The following is a 20,298-nucleotide window of genomic DNA, read 5'->3' as shown; positions in this document are numbered from 1 at the left end:
TTCACAAAAGTTTTGACAGCTGTACAAAAATCACTATTATGAATGTATTTATCATCAAAATTTGATGATAATCTATGAATCTGCAGATAACTTGGGACATGAGATGTCTTGGCTTCTGTGGCAGTTCTGGGTGTTGTTTATGAGCCGTATTATGTGCTGATTGTGTGAGTTACTGGGCATCTGACCCTTAGTGAATGAATCAACTTGTTTTTCAGAGCAAATAATGAGAAAAGAATGTGTAAAGGGTGCTTCAAACTCCAATTTTTATGTCTAGGCTTTTGTTTATTTAGGAACTGTAAATATTTTAGCTTGACAGGTTTCATTTGATCCAATTTATTACTGGATTTTCTCCAGTGATACAAGAACTAGCCTAAAAGAAGACCTGCCTTTCCTTGAAATACAGTCATGGGACTGTTTTGTAACAATGATGGGAACCATGGAAGCAGTATGTCTGTGAAGAAAATGCAGTTATACAGCAGAAGGACTCAAGCACATAGGTAAATTTTGCTACTTTCTTTTGCTTGTCTGTGACTTTGTCTGTCCAGAATCACAGAATCAATTAGATAGGAAAAGACCTTTTGGATTGAGTCCAAGCTTTGGCCAAACACCACCTTATCAACTAAACCATCACACTAAGTGCCACTTTCAGTTTTTTCTTAAAAACCTCCAGATATGGTGACTCCCCCGCATCCCTGAGGAGCCCATTCCAGTGCCCAATCACTCCTTCACTCCTGTGAAGAAATTCCTCCTCATGTCCCATGGCACAGGTTGAGACTGTGTCCTCTCGTCGTGTTCGTTGCAGACTGCAGCTGATTAGAACTGTTTTATTCTGTGTCAAGCAACTGACACTTTTCCCATATCCTCCATATCCTCCATATCCTTTTCCTAGGAGAAAAAACCTTTCAGAACACTTTTCCATCAAGGTTGGTGCACATGTAAAGTTCAGTGGCCTCAAAGGTGGCTGGTACTTCCATCATGAATAAAGAGGATCGGAAAATTCAGCTCTGAGTCACATCCCCTATTTTTTAAATTTTTGACTGTAGATAAAATTGATAAGCCTTTTGAATTCTGAGGGATGGTTAATATATGAGAACAAAGTGGAACAGAAAGCAATCAAATGTAGCAGACTGTAGCTTTTAATTTAACTAAGATTAAAACTGCCCCAATATGAAACACACATGCACAAATGTGTTGTAAATTCAGGATAATTTGAATCATGAAATTAATCTAAGCCAGGAACAGTTGACTCAAATGTTTCTTGTAATTAATACAAGCAAGACACTGGTAATTAAAAAAAAAAAATAATGCTCACCCCCTAATCCTCCTTCATATGATGAAAATGCAGCAACATGTTCCTTTGACTATTGTTCTGTGTATCTTTTGTAGTGTTTTCCTCCAGCTGACAAACAGGGCATTTGGGTTGACAGATTTTTAGTAAATTTCACACAAAATCATATCAGATGGACATGTGGAAAAAGATGATCTTTGCAATGGCTCCATAAGCTAAACTTGGCTGTACTTTAAAGTGTCAATGGCAGAATCCTATTGGTTAGATGTGTGGGAAAATTGCAGTGGAACTGGCACAACCACACTGGCAGAAGCTGCACTGGAAACAGGAAAGTGGGGTTCCTTTTCTGGCATATAGCTATCTCAGGAACTCAAATAAGCTATACCAGCAAAATCACTTTTCTTACACTGTAGACTCTAACTCCATCAGAAAAATCGCTTGCATAGATCTACCAGAGCTCCACTGCCTGGAATGTCTTGGACTTGTTTCTTAAGCTGTTGATAGAAATGAAGTGTTAGGATATAGATAGCTTCTTTGTTTTCTGAGGAAAGACCAAACAAGGAAAAACAAAGGAAAACGAGAGATGATCAGGTCTGTTTTCAGTGGTATTTCTGGTTTATAACGTGGCAGTGCCAGAGGCTCCTTCTGTATATGGATAACAGTACCTACCTGAAAAGAGCAGACATTCAAAGTTTAAACTAGAACAAGATAATCTTTTCAAGAAAGAAACATTAAGTCTAATGAGAACTTCAATTAATTAATACCATTCTAGTTATATGGCTAATTTCTTTAAATAATTATGGAAATCTCCTTTTAACTAAGATGTATATTCTTGTAAAAAATCTAAAAGCATTAGCAGAAATAGATTTTAAAAGAATTTTGAAATGAGTTTTCCTCTAGATTTTTCTTGTCATCTTGACCACTATGGGTTTGTAGATGCATTTGTCTTAATAAAAAGAAATAATTCTAGATTTTCTGCCAATTTGGATTGCCACATAATCTGTTGGTTGTGCTTGTTTAAAAAAAATAAAAGGGCTGTACAAAGTTTATCCTGAAGCAGAATGAGAAAAGCTGTGCTAGATTAGAATTCTTTTGCATAGCTGTTTGTCAGCCATTTGTTTAAACATCTTTTGTTTAATGTAGCTTGAAAGGGTGATTAAAATTTGTTTGTTTGTTTGTTTGTCTGTTTGTTTTTCAGGAAGGTTCTTAAATAGTGAGATTACATGAAACTCTGTGACTACTGGTATCCTCCGTCCTGGCAATATAGTATTGCCAGAGCTGGTCAACTAGTTTGTCCTATATTTCTGAAGGCCTTAAGTTACACTTCTGTAGAGAGAAAGCACGCTATATTTTAACACTAGATTTAGCTACCTACATAAATAGTTAAAGAAATAGAAAGATTGCATTTCACATTGCACAATAATGGTATTATGCATTAAAAAAAGCAAATCCTGTGTTACTGTGTTTTTCTGCGTACTGGAAAGCAAGGATAGAGTAGGACTTACTGATGTGCATTATTTTATACCTTACCCTATTCCTCCAGCATTGTTATATATTTAGAGACAGCATATAAGGTCTGTGCAGCAATAATCTATTCCTTCTTTAATGTGTCCTCTGTTGGATGATTAGCCTTTTATTTTAAACAATTAATATCAAGACTAGTATATTCAGGGCAATAAATAAAAATTAGTGGAAGGTGGAAAAAATCTAAAAAGCAAAAAATCTTCCAGGTCCTAATTTTTTTTTGTTCAAATTATTTAAAGTTTAGCTGTCTTCTTTAGTCATAATTTTATTTATTAATATTTTAAAAAACTTTATGTCTGCTTATTCCTATAGTAGGATTATGCAGGATTATGGCATCTGTTTGGTCCCTACACATGGTCAGACAACATGAGAGCCAAGCAAACGCCAAGAATGGTAAAAACAAGAGATGAGGTAGTCCTCCATAGTGACAACAAATTTGATTTTGAGAGTCACACTGAAAATGGAACGTGAATTTATGGATTGTTTCAGATCTGAATGCCAATCCAGTGTTACTCTTAAACATGTAGAGTGCAGTGGAGCCTTCTCCTCCAGAAAGGGGAGAAGAGAAAGCACACACTTCAACTCACCTCCTTTTGATGAAGGCTAACACTATGGGCACCTCTAAAATATGACAGGTTGTTTTTGTATTCCTTGGGTAACAATACTTTTGTATTTCTCTGTGCATGCCATAGAAACAAGTTTAAGAAATGGGCATCTCTGTCTTCTGTTTAAAAATGTCGTAGGAGTGAAAGCAACACAGTCCAGAGACTTAGCTATCTGCAAAACAAAGGAATGACAATTCAAGCAAAGAGACTGGTTGTGCTATTCTTAGTTATATTATAGAATGTATACTCTTAAATGAAATTTTGAAGGTTAAGGTAATACTCTGTTTATACTGTGGTTTCAGAACTGATTGAAAGCTATTTAGCTATTTTAATGTTTTGGTGTTGTTCTTTTTTTTTTTTTTTTTTTTTCTGTGGGTGCTTTTTTAGTTGTTAGTAAAGTTTTAACTGGAAAATAAAATAGAGGGAGAGCATGCTTTGAACAATCCCAGCATCATAGTTTTGAATCTGTAGATTTTGGACAGTATGTTAACATTCATAACATAATGTTATGTTTTTAGAAGCCTATCACACTGACTGTCTAAGATGAAAGGAGGTATACTTGAAGAAGGGAGTAGTGTTGGTTTTCCTGCCCAATCAACAAGAAAAGTCCCCCTTCTATGTTGCTTAATAAAAGCCAGTGGTTTTGTTCAAGTTCCTCTGGAAAATGTGAAGTTCTAAATAATTTTTTTATTATAGCCTTTCCTACTAGTAACAGATGAGTTTAACTTTCTTTGTCATCTTCATAATTTTCTTTTTCATGCACCTATATTTTGCGTGGCCAGTGTTGTAATAGCACAGCCAGTGTTGTAATAATAATAATAAAAAAATTAGATTAAGGAGACAATTAGCTTGTACAAATTGGTTTTGTTTAATGAAATGATGTCTTGTTATTGTTTGTTGACTGTAGTAAAGTCAAACCAGTTTGCAATGACTGACGAGAATTTAGTGCAGAATTCCAGTCATGTAGTCTTTAAAATATAAGAAGAACAAAGGGACTTGGTAATGCTGCTGAAGGTTCTTTCCAGATATCTTTTTCTTTTTCCATTTGAAAATAATTTAGAATAAATTTTGTGAATCACAATATTACAGCCTTTAATCATAAGCATGCTGTCTGATGCAGACATGGGTGAATGACAATAAAAAAAAATCACTTCTTTGTTAAGAATCCATTATCATTCCATGGTAATAAAAAAAAAAAATCGTTCATATCATAGCATCTGTGGTAAACAGCTAGATTTGGATGATGTGTTACTTTGTGGCATCACTCAGGGTTGTATTATTCTATGTAAGTGCTTGAAAGAAAAGAGCAACAAAATTACAAAAGGCAAGATTAAAACACAGACAATTTTCTCTGGCTTAAGATCATAAAAGGGAGGAAATTCATAGTTAAGGATCCAGACCTCAAGTATCTGAGCACAATGTAGTGCCAGCCTTAATTTTACATAACTGTACCCTGTTATAAGTAGACATTGGTGGTTTGATCCTGAATGATGAGTTATATTGCTCTTAGCAGCTGAAACCAGAACAATAATTTTATTTTAATGCTTGGCTTTGCTCGGTGAATAGACTTCTTGAATCAGTTGTAATTGTTTTCTTTATGTTTTCTTGCCAATTGAAATAAAACAAATCCTAATAAATAGTTTGAGTTCTTTTCAAAAGTTATCCTTAAAACTCTGCTACATAACATTTTGCTAAAATGGAAATGGGAAATTGTGAAGAAAAGCCAGTGTCACTCTTGGATTTCAGGAATTTTGAAACTTTTGTGGCAAGTTATAATGTCTATAATCCTGCAGAAGGTCAGTCAAAAAAAAACCAAACCAAACTCTTAACTGACGAAGGAAGTAGTTAATAGTACTGTTAGCACAGAATACTGAAAGTAGTACAGAGTTTTTAAAGCATCTGCAATTAATTGAACTTCCACTTTAGTTCTACTTTTCTTTAAAAGTTCTACTCCCCCTAGTTCTTGGAAATTGTAAAGAGGGTGGCAGAAACTGCTTTAAAGGATGTCAGACTGTGGATGCAAAATGGAGAGGAGAATAGGCAATGACATAGAATCTTATCTTGACATTTTACCCTAAGGACATTGCTTCAAGGATTCCAAAAGGAAAGATTAGTGATTTCCTGTCAAGACAGGGAAAGGCCCTCAGCACTTCAAAAGGCAGAAGTGACCTGCCAAACAGTTAAAGAATAAAAGCTAGTGTCTGACAAGGTGAGGCTGACTTGAGAGAGTAATGCCTGTGGTTTTCTCAGAGTCATTTTAATTCTGTCACTGTGCCAAGAAGCCACAACAGTATTTAAATGAATTGTACCCTTTCTGACTTGTTTCAGGTTTGGAAGGATTCACTGGAGTAGAACTAGGAGTTGAAGAGACAAATCCTAAAATACTGTAGCTTCCTTGCTAGAGCTGGAGCTCTATTTGGTTTTGAATGGTAGTTTACGTCTTCTCTTGAGTAGAAATTACTAAAGTTGTGGGAAATTCACATTGCAGATAAACTAGTCTCTTGGGTGTTTCACTGAAATGGAAAGGGCCCTGACCCACAGTCTGAAAAGTTACAGCCCATGAGATGAGAGACATGAATTGTTCTGTGATAAATCTTTTGCTCATCAGTATAACTGTGGATATCACTAAAAAGATGTACACATTAAAAAGAAAAGTATGGAGACAGAGGGACAAAGAAAACCGCTTGGTGAATATGAATTATACACTGAGCAGCATGGATAATAGCTGTGTGGAATGATAGCATCATGCTAGATCCACAGTGCAGTTCAACCATCAAAAGGTTGCCTCAGAGAATTGCTGAATGTTGGATTTTAATGTCTGGGATTTAGTAGTCTCTTCTGTCTTCTAGTTCTGTAATCTCTTTAATGATACATTGATTGGGATTGTCTCTTATTGAAGGGAAACTGCCCCCTTTTCCATCTCAATTCCCATCCTTGGATTCTTCAAATATTCTCTGACACATATGTATGATGCTCTGCCTGTGAGAATCTTTGTGAGTTCCAGGGCCTGGGGTTTCCTTCTGATTTTCTGGTGCAATCTCTTTCACTTCTATTAGAGTAATATTTTAGAGTATTATTTTCTCTGTGTGACAGACCTGCATGTTACCATGCTACGGAATCTCTTTCTCAGCAGCCCCCTCGGTTGATTTTTTTTTTTTTAATTTTTTTTTTCGGTTTTTTTTTTTTTTTTTTTTTGGTGGGAGGAGATGATGGTGGTTTGGTTTTGTATTTTTTTGGCATGGTTACTGTAAGGTGCTTTTACCATGAAGCGCCTAATTGTAAATCCACATGCATGTCAGACCAGAGTGCTGTGTCTACACTGGCACTAGTGCATAAAGCTTTACAGTTAAGAGGTGCCCTAAGAGATGTCATTGCATGAGTTTTTCTGCAGTGTAATGTGGGAAAACTTTGCATCCACAGGCCCTATACAAAAATGTTTTTAACTCAACTAATTAAACCACGTTAATGAATTTTGTAAAAGCCAGTAGCAAGGCATGGGTACCAGTTTAGATGATGATGATGTTTTCCATCTGTTAGCATGAATGCAACACTCATTTTAGGAAGATAATTCAGGGCATGTCATGTAGTGAAAAAGCATTTCAAGAGTAGTTCATTGCCTTTAGAAGGCAGCAGCATGTTTTTCCAGGTCTCTTGTGTAGATATGGAGACAGTTGATTCCCCATATGATGAGTAGCTGCAGAATCCTTATGCATCTTCTTGCAGATCTGGCATGGCTTCTTCTCCAGCACGGAGGACATGCTCTTAGACCTTTGCAAAGAGCTTAGTGTGCCTTTGCATAAGAAGGACATAAAGATGAAGGGAATACCTTCAATACCTATATTTGCTGTGATGCTTTACTGCTGCTTTACTGTTACTTGGTTTTGGCCAGTTATTTGCTGATGCCCACAATGTGTAATTCTATATTTCAGTGTCTTCTTCAAAGCCAGAGGGCTGAAAAATGTCGATTTCTCTGAAATTATGTCTGTTTTTTAAGAGGAAGTGTGAGAGTTTTGTTAAAGCCACAATTTTGCCTGACCTTCATCTAGAAAGCATAATACTTGCCTGTTAGACAAGTTGAAGTTATTCAGATAAAAAGCCCCTGAATGAGGGTATGGGGGAAGAATGTGTGATGGAGAGATAATCTGAAGATCCAATATTTTCTATTTTTTTTAAATTTGCTACCAGCTTATTTTATTTCTGTCTCACATATGGAGTCACTAAGTTTAGTTGTTTAAAGGACCAGCAATTCTCAGCCACTCTACCTCAAAAAAAAAAAAAAAGAAAAAAGTGAGAACACCTGTCAGCAGAATTTTTTTTGTGTTCTTAGCAGTATGTAGTTACATGCTGTGGTATGACTTGGCCAACTGAGGCAAAATGGCATGGTCAGCCAATTTAATTGACAATAAAGTTCCTAAATGTCTGCTCAATTTTGAACCATACTAGCTTTCTGACATATCTGAGGGGGAGCAGGGATGGATTTCATTAGGAACAGGTTTGTGCCCATAATCTGGCTACAGGCTGTTTATGACTCTGTCCATACTAAGAAATAAGCAGTTCTAGAGCTTGTATTTTATTTCCATTTAAATGCCATCTGGGCTAGGAAAACAAACTGATCTCCTAAACATTATCATAACTTTTTTTTTTTTTAATCCAGGTTTGTGTTTAGAGCCACATTCATCTCTGAAATGATGGCACTTTTTCTTGTGCTTCTGTTGGGTTCTTGGCAACCCTATGCTACTCTAGACAACAAAGGCACTTGTAGTCTACTTCTCCCCCAAAAAGGTCAATATCCAGATCTAACTCTTAAATTAGCTGTCAGTTTTAGAATAAGTACATCATTTTTGAATCAGATGTTTGCTTATTTCTGTGTACCTAACAAAGTTTAGGAACTCCTGTGTCTGTCATTATTCAAATTGATGCTGGTCTGTATTTACAAAATACTTCCTTGCCAAACCTCTGTCTTGGACATCCAGCTGTGGACAATTGTGTGGAAAGCACAATCTCCAGAGCAGTTAGTAGAATGACTGACAACTTGTCGGGGTTTGCAGAATTCCCATCACAGATTTCCCATGTCCTTCCTTCCCTTTCTTATGTGAAGAGGTGTTTTGGTTGGAATGTTGTCCAGAAAAAATGTTCCAGTCCTCTCACTTTAACTGTTCAGTACTTCTTCTGTAGTCTGGATGGGGACAAATATGATCCCAAGTACATGATGATAATAATGCTTTTGCTTTCCTTCTCCTGGCATGCCTGTGCCTTACATGTGATCCTTGTTTTAACACACATTTGTGGCATAACTTCTTTGTGATGTGTAAGTTTGCATTCTGCTGACATGAGAAGGGAAAACCTAACAGTGCCCTCTGAAGCTGTCTCTGAAGCTGCAAACCACTTGTTATAGGTGGCATTTGAACAGTGTAAATGCAATAATGATCCGTGGAAATCTTCATTCCCTTCTCATTGCTGTCTGAGTTCATGATTCTTGATATCAACAGCAGGCTAGCAGCAGGAGGTTTTCAAAACATCCAAGTTGGAGATGAGCACTGCTGTTCAGAGGGATGTATGCTCCTTGCATAGGTATTACTGAAGTAACCCTAGATCCCAGCCTGGGTGCTATTAGCAGTGTATTTGTTCTGGATCCCATTTTACAAGTACTTGTAGCAGCTCAGGAAACTCAGGAAGATTCTTAGGGTTCACATTCAGTTCACATTCTGCAATCTGGTGAAAGCCAGGACAAATGTGAGGTCAGTTTTCATAGAATTATAGAATGGCTTGAGTTGGAAGGAACCATAAGGATCTTTAAGTTCCAAACTCCCTGCCATGGGCAGGAACACCTTCCACTAGAAGTGGAAGTTATTCTTATTCTGAGTTGGCCTTGATACTCCTGCAGAGTTTCTTATAAATGAACAGAAATTATTTAGCCCACACCTTGAAATGCCCAAACTCTCAGGGTAGGCAATCATATACCACCACAGACTTCCTGTTTATTCTGTTTATCCTGTTTATTCCTCGGGTTTTAAGTCCAAAAAGATTTTTAGTGGGTTTTAAACTTCTTTGAGGGAAGACCACCCTCATGTTTTATACATTTGAAACCCAAATTTTTCTTTGTATGAGAAAGGAAAACAAATATTACTCTATAGGATCTTCATAGTAATCTGGAAGCTGAAGTCCAGTACACAACCATATGCCTCACTCATTTTAGTTGATTTTGCATTCTTTAAGGTTGCTTTGTTTGCTTATTCAGTGCATTTTAACTTGTGCAGATTTTGAAAAGTAAAAGACAGATCAAGTAGCTGGAGAAATACATTCTTTGTGTCCAAAATCTTATGCTTCAGTACATAACTTGATGTGAAAATTGGTATGCGTCCCTGCATAATTTTCTCTAGCAGCCATCCTTCCCACTTAAAAGCACAGCTTCGTCAATGTCTAATAAGATGCCCAAGCATTGTAACTGTGAAAGGAAATGTATATTGGAAGAAAATTAAATATACCAGAATCCCACTACTACTGAAACTGTCTCTGTGTTAATTAGTACAATGATTTAAATGTATTTTGTTACTCTATGTATTATTTTTGATACTGTTAAAAGGAGGGTCTAAAACATCCATAGGCTTTTATCAGCCCGCTGTGGGGAGGAAGAGTGAGTGCCCTTGTTACTCTGTGCACCTCTTCTCCTTATTTGCTCCTTCTTCCCCCTCCCCAGGTGAGGCAATGAGATACCAGCTCCATATAACCTAGGGACAAGAACCCTTTTTCTGTGAAAGGTCATTTCATAGCCAACTCCAGGCAGCAGTGGGCGGGCAGCCCGTCAGGCTGTCATCAGGGGTGCAAGAGCAGGCCAAGCTTCTGCCAGCAGCCCATTTTAGTCCTTCCCAGCACAAAGGCAGGTCTGTGTGCCGGGCTTGCTGCTGCCCTTTTGATGCCAAGCCCAGTGTCACCAGAAGGCCATCTGGATCATTAGGAGACCAGCCCTTTGACTTCGCCCATGCAGCAGAGGGAGGAGAAAGCATGAGGAAGGTCAGGTGCCAGGCTGCTCCTCCAGACTTGCTGGCACCATCCCTTCACTGTCACCAGGCTGGGGCCCTTGGCAGCTGGGAACATTTCTGTGGCAAGACTCATTCACTCTTTAAGAGATGTTCTCCCTTACAGGAGATCTTTGCTGTTTGCACGTAGACTGTAATGTGACTGTGCTGTGGTGTTTGCAGCAGCCAGATAGCGTTAAACTTATTTGGCTACGTGTGACAAATTAATTAAACTAATTTAACTTTATGCCATGTATATTTGCTTTGGGTTACTTTCTCTAAACTATTATTTATGAAAATGCATGAAGCAATGGTGTTTTTTGCTAGAGACTGCAGCAGAAGCAGTGTGTGTTGATGCTCACTTGTCAGTTGTTAAACCCACAGGTGCAGTGAGGTGTTACAGTGTTCTGTCCTGCTACAAAGAAGGCCCTTCAAAAACCTAAATGGAATAAGAATTTGTGAATTTCCTGACAGCCAGTCAACAAAGAAGAGCAAGGAATCAAATTAGGACTGATGCTGATGAAAATCACCAGAAATATCAATGTGGACATAATAAGTAACAGGGTGCAAAATTGGCTGTATAAAATGTAACACTTTCATAACTTAAAATAAACAGTTTATGGCAATTATCTATGGCAAAAAATGCAGTAATCTTGTGCTTTTCTTGATGTAACAGTGTTTGGCAGACGTACATATAGTCCTGAACCTTTGAATTCACCACTTTGGTTTACAATTGGGCTTTTCTTTAGGAAAGTGAAAAGTAAGGTTTTAGATTGACAGTAAAAGTAAATTTGCTGGTCATGCCAAGAAATTGAAACTCTGTGGTTCTAGATGGTCGTCAGAGTCTGAATCCTGCCCTAAGTAAGCTCAAACTCCTATGAATCTCTCATTATTAAATCAGGATTGTCCTTTGGGTGTTCATACTGTCAAGTATGAGAAACAGGCTGCCCCTCAGCCATCCAGAGCAACAACAACAAAAAATATTTTGGCAGCATAAGACAAGATGAAACTTCAAAATAAATGTAACAATTAAGAAGAATGAAAAGTTTGCTAAAGAAACACATGAGTACTTGTGAGTGAAAACTTAAAAAAGGCTTTTTCCTTTCAGATCTGAAGGGAAAAAATATGGGATCAATTTTGAAAATTGGAATTTTTAACTTCTCCTTTTGTCTCCTCCTACTGTCTTTTCACACAGTTTTACTGGCATACCTATGTCCATCAGATTTTGGGGCTACAGGGGCTGCAAGGAGATTTTGTATAAAGATGGATGTAGATTTCAGGGTGTGATAATAGAAGCACACTTATAGTGTGTTGATTCTCCAGAACATGTTTTTTGTAAAGAATAATTATGTTTGTTATGCAAAAGTCCTTTTCAAGCTGTAGACCTGAAGATCTATGATAAAAACTAGTATAGTAGCTTCCACTGTAGCTCTTTGTCAGTAGATAATTTGACAAATTAGGTAACAGAATGAAAATTGGTTAAATATTGGCTGGGAAAATATAAGTTGAAAAAAGGCATAATATTCTGTTTTCTAATTGTAGTGATTTTCAAAATTTCAAAATTTAAATAGTGTTAAATTTTGGGAAGATAGAATTTTAATTCCAGTAATATGATATTAAATTTCAATCTTTTTCAGACTAAAGGACATGATTACAAAAATACTGGAGAAAACAGAAGTCTAAATTCTGTAGTTTTAAAGAATCCTAATAGAACTTTACAGGAAAATTAAGAGGAAGTGCAGTTCTGACCTTTTTTTAGACAAAATTAAGCATTCCACTTATCTAATGTTATTTTTCTATTTTTTTCTAAATAGATCTTGCCAGCACTATTCTTATGGCCTGGCAATGAATTTTTTGCTCACATTCAGAACTTTAAATAATGTGCATCCTAGATGTCTGGCCAGTTCAATATTTAAATCCTTGATTAGAGATAAATTAGTGTTTTAAACTAAAACAGACTGCATGCAATAAACCTTAATGAGTCTGACTTGAAACCACAAATCAAGGATATTAAAGAGTTAAGGTTTAAATATTTGAAATCCATCCTTAGTTCACTGTACTTTGTTTACTGAGGAGTCAATAGAATCACATAGTATTTTACAGATATATTTATTGAGAAAGATGAGTAAAATAGGGGAAAAGCACATTAGTAGAATGGATTGGAGTTTTGCTCTCTGCAGCAAAATGGCCATTTACAAACAGGACTGCTGTTTATTTTAAGTTATGGAAGTGCCAAATTGTGAAACCTGGCCAATTTTGCACCCCTGTAATTGTGTCACCATTGGTGTTTTTTCTCATTTTCACCAGCATCATTGCGGATTTGATTCCTTGCTCTTCTCTGTCGACTGGTTGTTGAAAAACAAATTATTTCACTCCGTTTTTTGAAGAGCCTTCTTTATAGCAGGACACTAAATTATTGAAACCTTCAAGTTCATAGCACTGCCAGCCCAGTCTGAGTTCTAGTTTACCTGCACTGGGTCATCTGCAGCTTGAAATCCCAGACAGATTGCAGGACTCAGTATGGTCCCTGACTCAGTATGAGTCAAATAGGTGGTCAGTATTATAAAACGCACCTTTGGAAACTGTACCACTACAACACTTAATTTCAACGAGTAGAGAGGGAAAAGGGACAGAAATAGTGACACAAATCCTGCTCTGATGAGTTCTACTAAAAACAGAAATAAGACCTCATTTTGAATTGCATTCAAAATAGCATTTTTAAAACCTCATATTTGAGTACTCAAATCTTCCAGACTTATGATAGCTTATGATTATTGGAAGATGTAAGAAATATTTGTAATTTCTGCATCACTAATGCCTGGAGGCCTGTATCAGGATCAAACTGTGGTCATGTATGTTGTTTTTCAAAAGAAATGTTTTCATTGCATTCTTTTGCTTTGAAAGTGAAACAAGAATACAATGCTTACAATCCCAAAATTGGAAGAAATTGTGTGAACTATTGTGTGAGAAAGAAAAAAGAATAAGGAAACATAGCTTGGATTCAGGCTTTTGAGACATTATAAATGTTGAGAAAAATATTGTTTAAAAACTGGCTCTGCAGTGCCCTTTAAAATCAGTAAGCGTCTATTTTAATTCCCATATAAGTAGTAACTGGCTGCTGTCTGTATATATACTTGAATGTTACTTGCTGTATAAGACCTTGTTTGCTTAATTTCAACCTAACTGCATTTTTATGGCTGTGCTATAAACCTCTTGAAAATAGTGGCTTAAATGGAAATGCTGACACAACATTAATTACACTGGCTCCAGTGTGATACTGTGATTAAAGTTTATTTATTTTGTGTGTGCGTCTGTGTGTGTGTAATTTCATTGTTGAAAAACTAATGGAAAACTAATGTGGCAATGGAGAATGTGATTCTGTGCCTGATATTTTTCAACAGCAAGAAACAGTTTAAATGCCAGTTTACAGTACCAGATAATTTATTTTTAATTGAGGTATAGTTTAGGTATTTAAAATTTTTGAAGTTTGGGAAAGTGACAAGTTTCCCACTTTAAAGCTGTTCACTGTTCTTACAGGAGTTTTTAAATGTCTTTTTGGGTGGTGAAGCTAAATGTATATTTCATTAGAAAATTAAGTAAATGGTTTCATTTCCTTAGTAGCATATGTTCTTTGAGATATTCTGGAGAAAAGTCTGAAAGCATGAGGGAATGAAATGCACCGTTAACATTCTATTACTATTGAATATGAGGTAAAAGTCTATTTGATAAGTAGTTTGTCCAGCTGGTGCTTTTAGGTTACTGACCTATGGATTGCATCTAGTCAGCTGGGAAATGAACAGTGCAAATATCTTATGGCCAGATGAAGAGTAAGTGAGGGAGAGAGAGATCCTGTCTCCAACCTGTTTCTTAGGACAGTGAGCTGGGATTGGAGAAGCCTTGGATGCAATCTGTTTCCAGCAGTTTATAATTGTCATATTAGGCAAGAACTGGGTAAAAACATGACATGGTCTGGAAAGCAGTTCTAAGCTCTTCTGTTTCCTGAAGGAGTGTTGAGAGTAATACACTATATTGCCTAATGGAGATATGTTTGATGCTGTGATTTTGGGTAAACTTTGCTGCCCCTTTCAGGAAGGTGCAATCAGAGCACTTTTTGTGTTAATCATCTTTCCTTGTGTATCAGTTAGACAACATCACTTTTTTATGGATTCATGCATATATGGAACTTGAAGGCAGATGAGGAAAATTGTCTAATGAGTAGTAGGTTCTGCAGAAGTGAATCGTATGCCTGGCTGGTAGTCTGCGGTGTGCCTTCCTTACATCAGTGCCGGTGTTCTGCCTCATCTCAGGGACCAAAGTAATCATTCCCACTCTTGCCATAAACACCTTTCCTAGGAGCTCATGGCATCCAGTCAAACTTTTTTTTTTTTGGTAAGAGAATTTTTGCAGATATTGTTAATGCTGATCTGTCTGGTAGACTGACATCTGTAAAGTTGCAAGGTAGCATGTCCTGCAATGTGGTAGGGAAGTGAGACACAAGTAGTGTAGGTTGGAAAGATCAGAGAGGAAAAGTGAAATCCTTGTGTGGAATGTCCTTCTTCAGTTTGCTTGGTGAGAACATTCAGCATTCATTAATCCAGTCCATGAAATTTACATTTTTTTATTTTTACTGTTTGCTTTCACTGGAAGAGAGTGCAAAGTAGGCAAATAGTTTCAAAGTGTGTGGTCTTTATGGTTTATATGTATTGCTCAGATCTACCACTGACCACACTTCTTGGTCTTGTTCCCATTTGTTACAGTAATTAAATATTAAGTTGTTATGAAAGGATTGTGCCGTTCCCTTGAAAGAAAAAAGAATGTGACTCCTCCATGGTTCTGTGGTACAGCTGATGTTTTATTCAAACTAATGTGTAAAGATAAAGAAATTATGTGCAAAGTTTATTCCATCTGTAAGGAATGTAATGATTCTGGATCTGAAGCAAAACTGAGAATCTCCTACACTGCAGTTCATTAGGTTGGTTTGGAGAGAGAAAAATCAACACATACCATCGATACATTTGGTTGGAAGGACAAGGGAGCCTGTACAGATCAGTCAAACTCTGAATACATCACCTTCTTAATTGTAGCCTTTAATCTGCATTAAGACTAGATAATGCTTGTCCTTAAATGACCTTTACATTGAATTGAATATTGCTCTAGAAAACTTCAAAGTCTAATTGACGACCAATTATGTAATACAACTGTGGTTCCAAGCCTGCAAGAGACCAGCTCTTCTGTTTGACCACACCCATGAATTCCAGGGAAGTACTTCATGCTTGTAAACAAGGACCTGTGTATGGTCATCAGTGTCTCAATGGTTCTGTAAATGAGAAAATGGAGGGGAGAGGAAGGAGTGACGCTTGAAAAGCAATCTCTTAAAAAAATGTTAATGATATGTTTCAAAGCTCTGTTTGAAAATACTGGCTTGGCTTTTCCTGGTGTTATGTTTAAGACTTCACAAGAAAGTGCATTTGTTCTGCATTGTTCCCAACTGGTCCCAAAGTTTCATTCAGCCTCCACATGAAGCTGCTTGCTCCTATGTCAGCCTTGGGAGGGAGCTCAGAGGAGTGTTCTGCTGTAATGCCATCAGAGAGCGCTGCCTGTTGTGCTGGCAAACACTTAACTTACAGAAATACTGTATCTAGCCTGTATTCAAGGATACCATCATCCCAAAATCTTAAGGAAGCTGTTTGATGATGCCATTTGAAGCCTCTTGCTCTATAAGACCCAGAGCAGTTGGAGTGCATGCAAAAATTTAAGTGCCTTTAAGTCCTTTTCCAGAAGTCGCCAATACATACTGACTATCCCATAACCTTCAACTGTTCCCCTCATGATTCATAGTTGGGTGCTTTTAGGGATGCTACTATTCAAATTTATGATTCAAAAGGCAGCAGTGTCTTGAAAGATACTTCAAATCCAAGGTTTTCTAACATCAGGTATTCTCAATGAAAAGGGATTTTAAGTATCTCTACAGATCCTAATTGTTATTCACACTGGAATATGAGATAAGAAAACTCATAAACATGAGTTATGCATAATTTTTACCATATTTGATGTAGTACAAATGTTCTGCCAAGGGGAGGTCTGAAAACTTTCAAATATTTCAAACACTGACAGCCATTATCAGTAAACAGGCCAATATGGTAAATTTTGGCCTGTTAATAATAACACTTTTTCAGATAATTAACACCTCCTTTTAACCTCTCCTAAATATGAAATAATTCTACAATTTCAAAAACCCAATACTTTGTTCAGTTGGTCTCTCCAAGTATTGTTTGGCCTCCAAAATCTGTGGAATGTGCAAAATGGAGAAGAGTGGTTGATACATGATCTACCAAGATACATTGTGCTACCATTCAGAGGGACTGTGACAGGCTGGAGAGTCAGGCCATCAAGAACCTAATGGAATTCAACAAAGGGAAATATGATGTCCTGCACATGACAGGAAATAACCCATGCATCAGTACAGACTGAGACTGACCTGCTGGAAAGCAGCTTGGCACAAAAGGACCTGGAGACCTTGGTGAACAAAAAAATGGAACATGAGCCAGTGAGAAAGAGATCATTCTCATCTGTATGAGTAGGAAAATTGTCAACATGTCAAAAGAGGTGATCCTTCTGTCTGCTCAGCACTACTGAGGCTGAATAACCACTCAATCCAGTTGTGGATCCACAACAGGGTCTAATTCTGGGGCTTTTGGGACAAGGACATGATCATACTGAATCAGGCCCAGTGAAGGGCCAAGAAAATAATTAAGGGCTTGAAGCATCTTTCATATGAGGAGAGATCCAGGATTGTTTAGCCTAAAAGGTCAGAGAGGAGGCTCAAGGAGTTCTTATAAATGTCTATAAATACCTGATGAAGGGGACCATTGCCACACACAACTGCAAATGTTCTAGTTGTTTTGATGACCATGTTTTGGACTTAAAAACTGACTTGGACTTCTGGTAATTTTATTGGAATTGCCGTATTTTTTGACTGGTCTCTTATATTTTAAAGTTTTTTTGTTGTTGTTGTTGGGGGTTTTTTTTGGTTTTTTTTCTTGTGGAATCAACATGCAAATTGAAACACATGCAAAGATGTGTGTGTATGATTGATGATTGCCATAGGACATATAGACTTAAAATTCATAAAGCAGGAAGTAAATACAAAGATCAGTGGTCTTTCATTAATGCCTTCAAAGCTGGCAAATTTTGAAAGGGTATTGACTTAGAGCAGTGGAAAGAAAGGCTCTTTTGGCTTCATTATCTCAGCGAGTCTTTCCTTGCTCTGGTAGTAACTTAACCTAAGTTTGGCTTGCATCTTTATTGTGTAGTCTATGTAACATATTTGGATTTGGAGAATACTTGTAGACCAATAAAACATTCCTGAAGGTGGATAGATTTTACTTGCCACATATTTAGGGAAATTAAAGTATTTTAATACACAAAGTATCTTAGGCATACACTGTTCTAGGATCAAAGGTGGAAAAGTGCTGAGTGTTAATAAGGTCCTGGAACATCCGTTTGACGGTGTGAGGTGGTGATGCATACACACTGGACCTTGAGATCTGCTTTTGAACATGCATGTGTTGATGTCATGTACTAGATATCATTCAATGAGAATTTACAGGCTATTTTCTTGGAAACCCTCAAGTTTTTGCACTACACTGAAAAAGCTACACCTTTGAATGCTCACAATCTTTCTCTGCCTTTTCCTTGAATAAGATTTCTAATAATTTTTTGCTTAGTATTTGTTTCTTGTCTTCACCAAATGATGAGCTATTGCTCAAGATACCTCATGGGAGTAGCAGGTTAACTCATGATTGTACTCTGAAGAATCTTATCAGAAGGCCTCATTCTTCAGAAGAAAACGGAAGGGGAAAAGGACTTTTGCCTTGTGTGTGTAGTGCCTTTTATTGCACTAATGTGAAATGATTCGATGTGATGGACAGCAGTTTATCAAAACAAAATCTCATTAAAATCTGTCTGCACTTTGCCCTTACTCTCCTTTGTATAATAAGATTGTGAAGCTTTCTGTGACCAGATGGTAACCTGTGGCAACCTGTAGTGTGTGTACATTCATGGGTGATGAATAAAACCATTGTCACCCTTAAATGTTGGCATCAACATAATGTTAGTAACATTTAGAAATTTCTGCTTTATCAGCAGCAATGACTGGCAAATAATCAGCTGTTTTGTAATGGGAAGCTTAAAATAGCAGCTGAAGACATTTGAGTTAAGCTTCATGGAAAAAGACACTGCTGCATTTATGATACCATTTTTTTTGTGTAAGGATGACATGATTGTTATTTTAGCTTTTTAGACATACAGTGCAATTAAGAATAATCAGTTTTCCCACACATTCCACAAAGCAACTGAAGCACACATGCTAATAACCAGGCCCTTAAATTCAGAGTGACTTCCGCTGCTGCATGGGCAGCCAGTGGGTACAGATGCATGCTTCACAGTGGTATGCAGCAGCTATTGTGTGATTGCAGCCTTCTTACAGAGACCTGGGTCTCTACAGAAGTTGCTGATAAATAATAAACTCTCTAATATTTGCCCACAGTACCAATAGAAGCACTTTTTGGAGTGCTGAGGAGGAGGATCTGTACATATGACATATGCTTTGTAAGCTGTAGCAGGCATCCAGACTGGAAGTTTAAAAGAATGTACAAAAGAATTCTGATTTGTGTTTACAGGAAGTAGTAGGTGGTTGCACCAATAAAAAATGTTCTGTGTTATAGAGGCACACTGATACATACAGCGTTTGACTCATAATTTGTGTGACTTGCATGAGGCTGGTTTTAGAACTCTGAACATCAGCAAAGAAAAATCATGATTTGGACAGGGTGTTCAGAAAACAGATTTTGCCTGTAACTAAAGGTAGTAAGTTTATTCAGACAGTTAATTCATAATTATTCCCAACAAAACCCTCCCATTTACTGGGAGGGAGAGTCTTACATACTCTTTTACCAGGGTCTGCCATTATTTTTTTAGAGTGAGGGTTTTATGAACAGATTTAGCTAAGAAATGTTTATATGTTTGCATACAAATATTTTTTGTATTCTTTTCTCCAATCTTTTTTCTTTGCTTACTGCTCTTCTCAGCATAAGTATGTAGTACCTTTATGTGATGTATTCCACTAAACTTTTACTGTACTGGGGCCAAGTCAGTGGTACTTTCTTTCATGCTTGGGACTCATTGTTTGCTGAATTTTATCTTTGCTTTCTATCTTAGATGGAACTACTTAATTAAATGTATGAAAAATAAATTGTTAAACCTTATGACTGGACAGTACTCTTTACCATGAAATGAAACATAGAAAGAGCACACAGGTGATATTTTAACACTGATGCACAGTTACCTGCATTTCAGAGGACATGATTGTCCACATGCAATTTTAAAACTTGGACTATACCAGGTGGCAAAAGAGTCTTAGTGAACGTATTTGTATCTATATGAAAGATTCCAAGTTGAGATAGCATACTGCTCTCTTTGAAGATGAATAAGCCACAGTGGCATGAGAAGAATTTCAAAGTGTTTCCATTCCAGGACTTATATTTGTGTGGTATTTTACCAAAATTTATTGTGAAAATTCGCACCTTTAAATGAGGACATGATAGCTCATTAAAAAAAGACAAAAAAAAAAAAAAAAGAAGAAAGATTTGTATGAATGGAAGATTAGTTTTGCTCCTGCAAGAAAGGATTGCAAGTTCTTACCACCATTAGTGCACCAGCCTATGCTGACCTCTTACATTCAAGTCAAATTAATGGTGAAAGGATTTTTCCTAAATGTTTTCAAAAATTGGGCTGGTACTATGTATGACTGAAGCTGCAGTTATACACCTTTGTATAAGAGAGATGTGGAGAAAAGAGGAATTGC

At 37.0% G+C, this 20,298-nt stretch overlaps 1 protein-coding gene across 3 annotated transcripts in view; it reads left to right on the top strand.

The window, feature by feature from the left end:
• The window catches only part of SUGCT (succinyl-CoA:glutarate-CoA transferase), a 309,674-nt gene that overhangs the window by 96,203 nt on the left and 193,173 nt on the right, over positions 1 to 20,298 (top strand). The gene's annotated exons all lie outside the window — the stretch shown is intronic.

The sequence above is a fragment of the Melospiza melodia genome, chromosome 1 (genome assembly GCF_035770615.1).
Source record: "Melospiza melodia melodia isolate bMelMel2 chromosome 1, bMelMel2.pri, whole genome shotgun sequence".
NCBI classification, from domain to species: domain Eukaryota; kingdom Metazoa; phylum Chordata; class Aves; order Passeriformes; family Passerellidae; genus Melospiza; species Melospiza melodia.
Note: the sequence above shows the minus strand (reverse complement) of the source record. Positions and strands in the feature narration are given on the sequence as shown.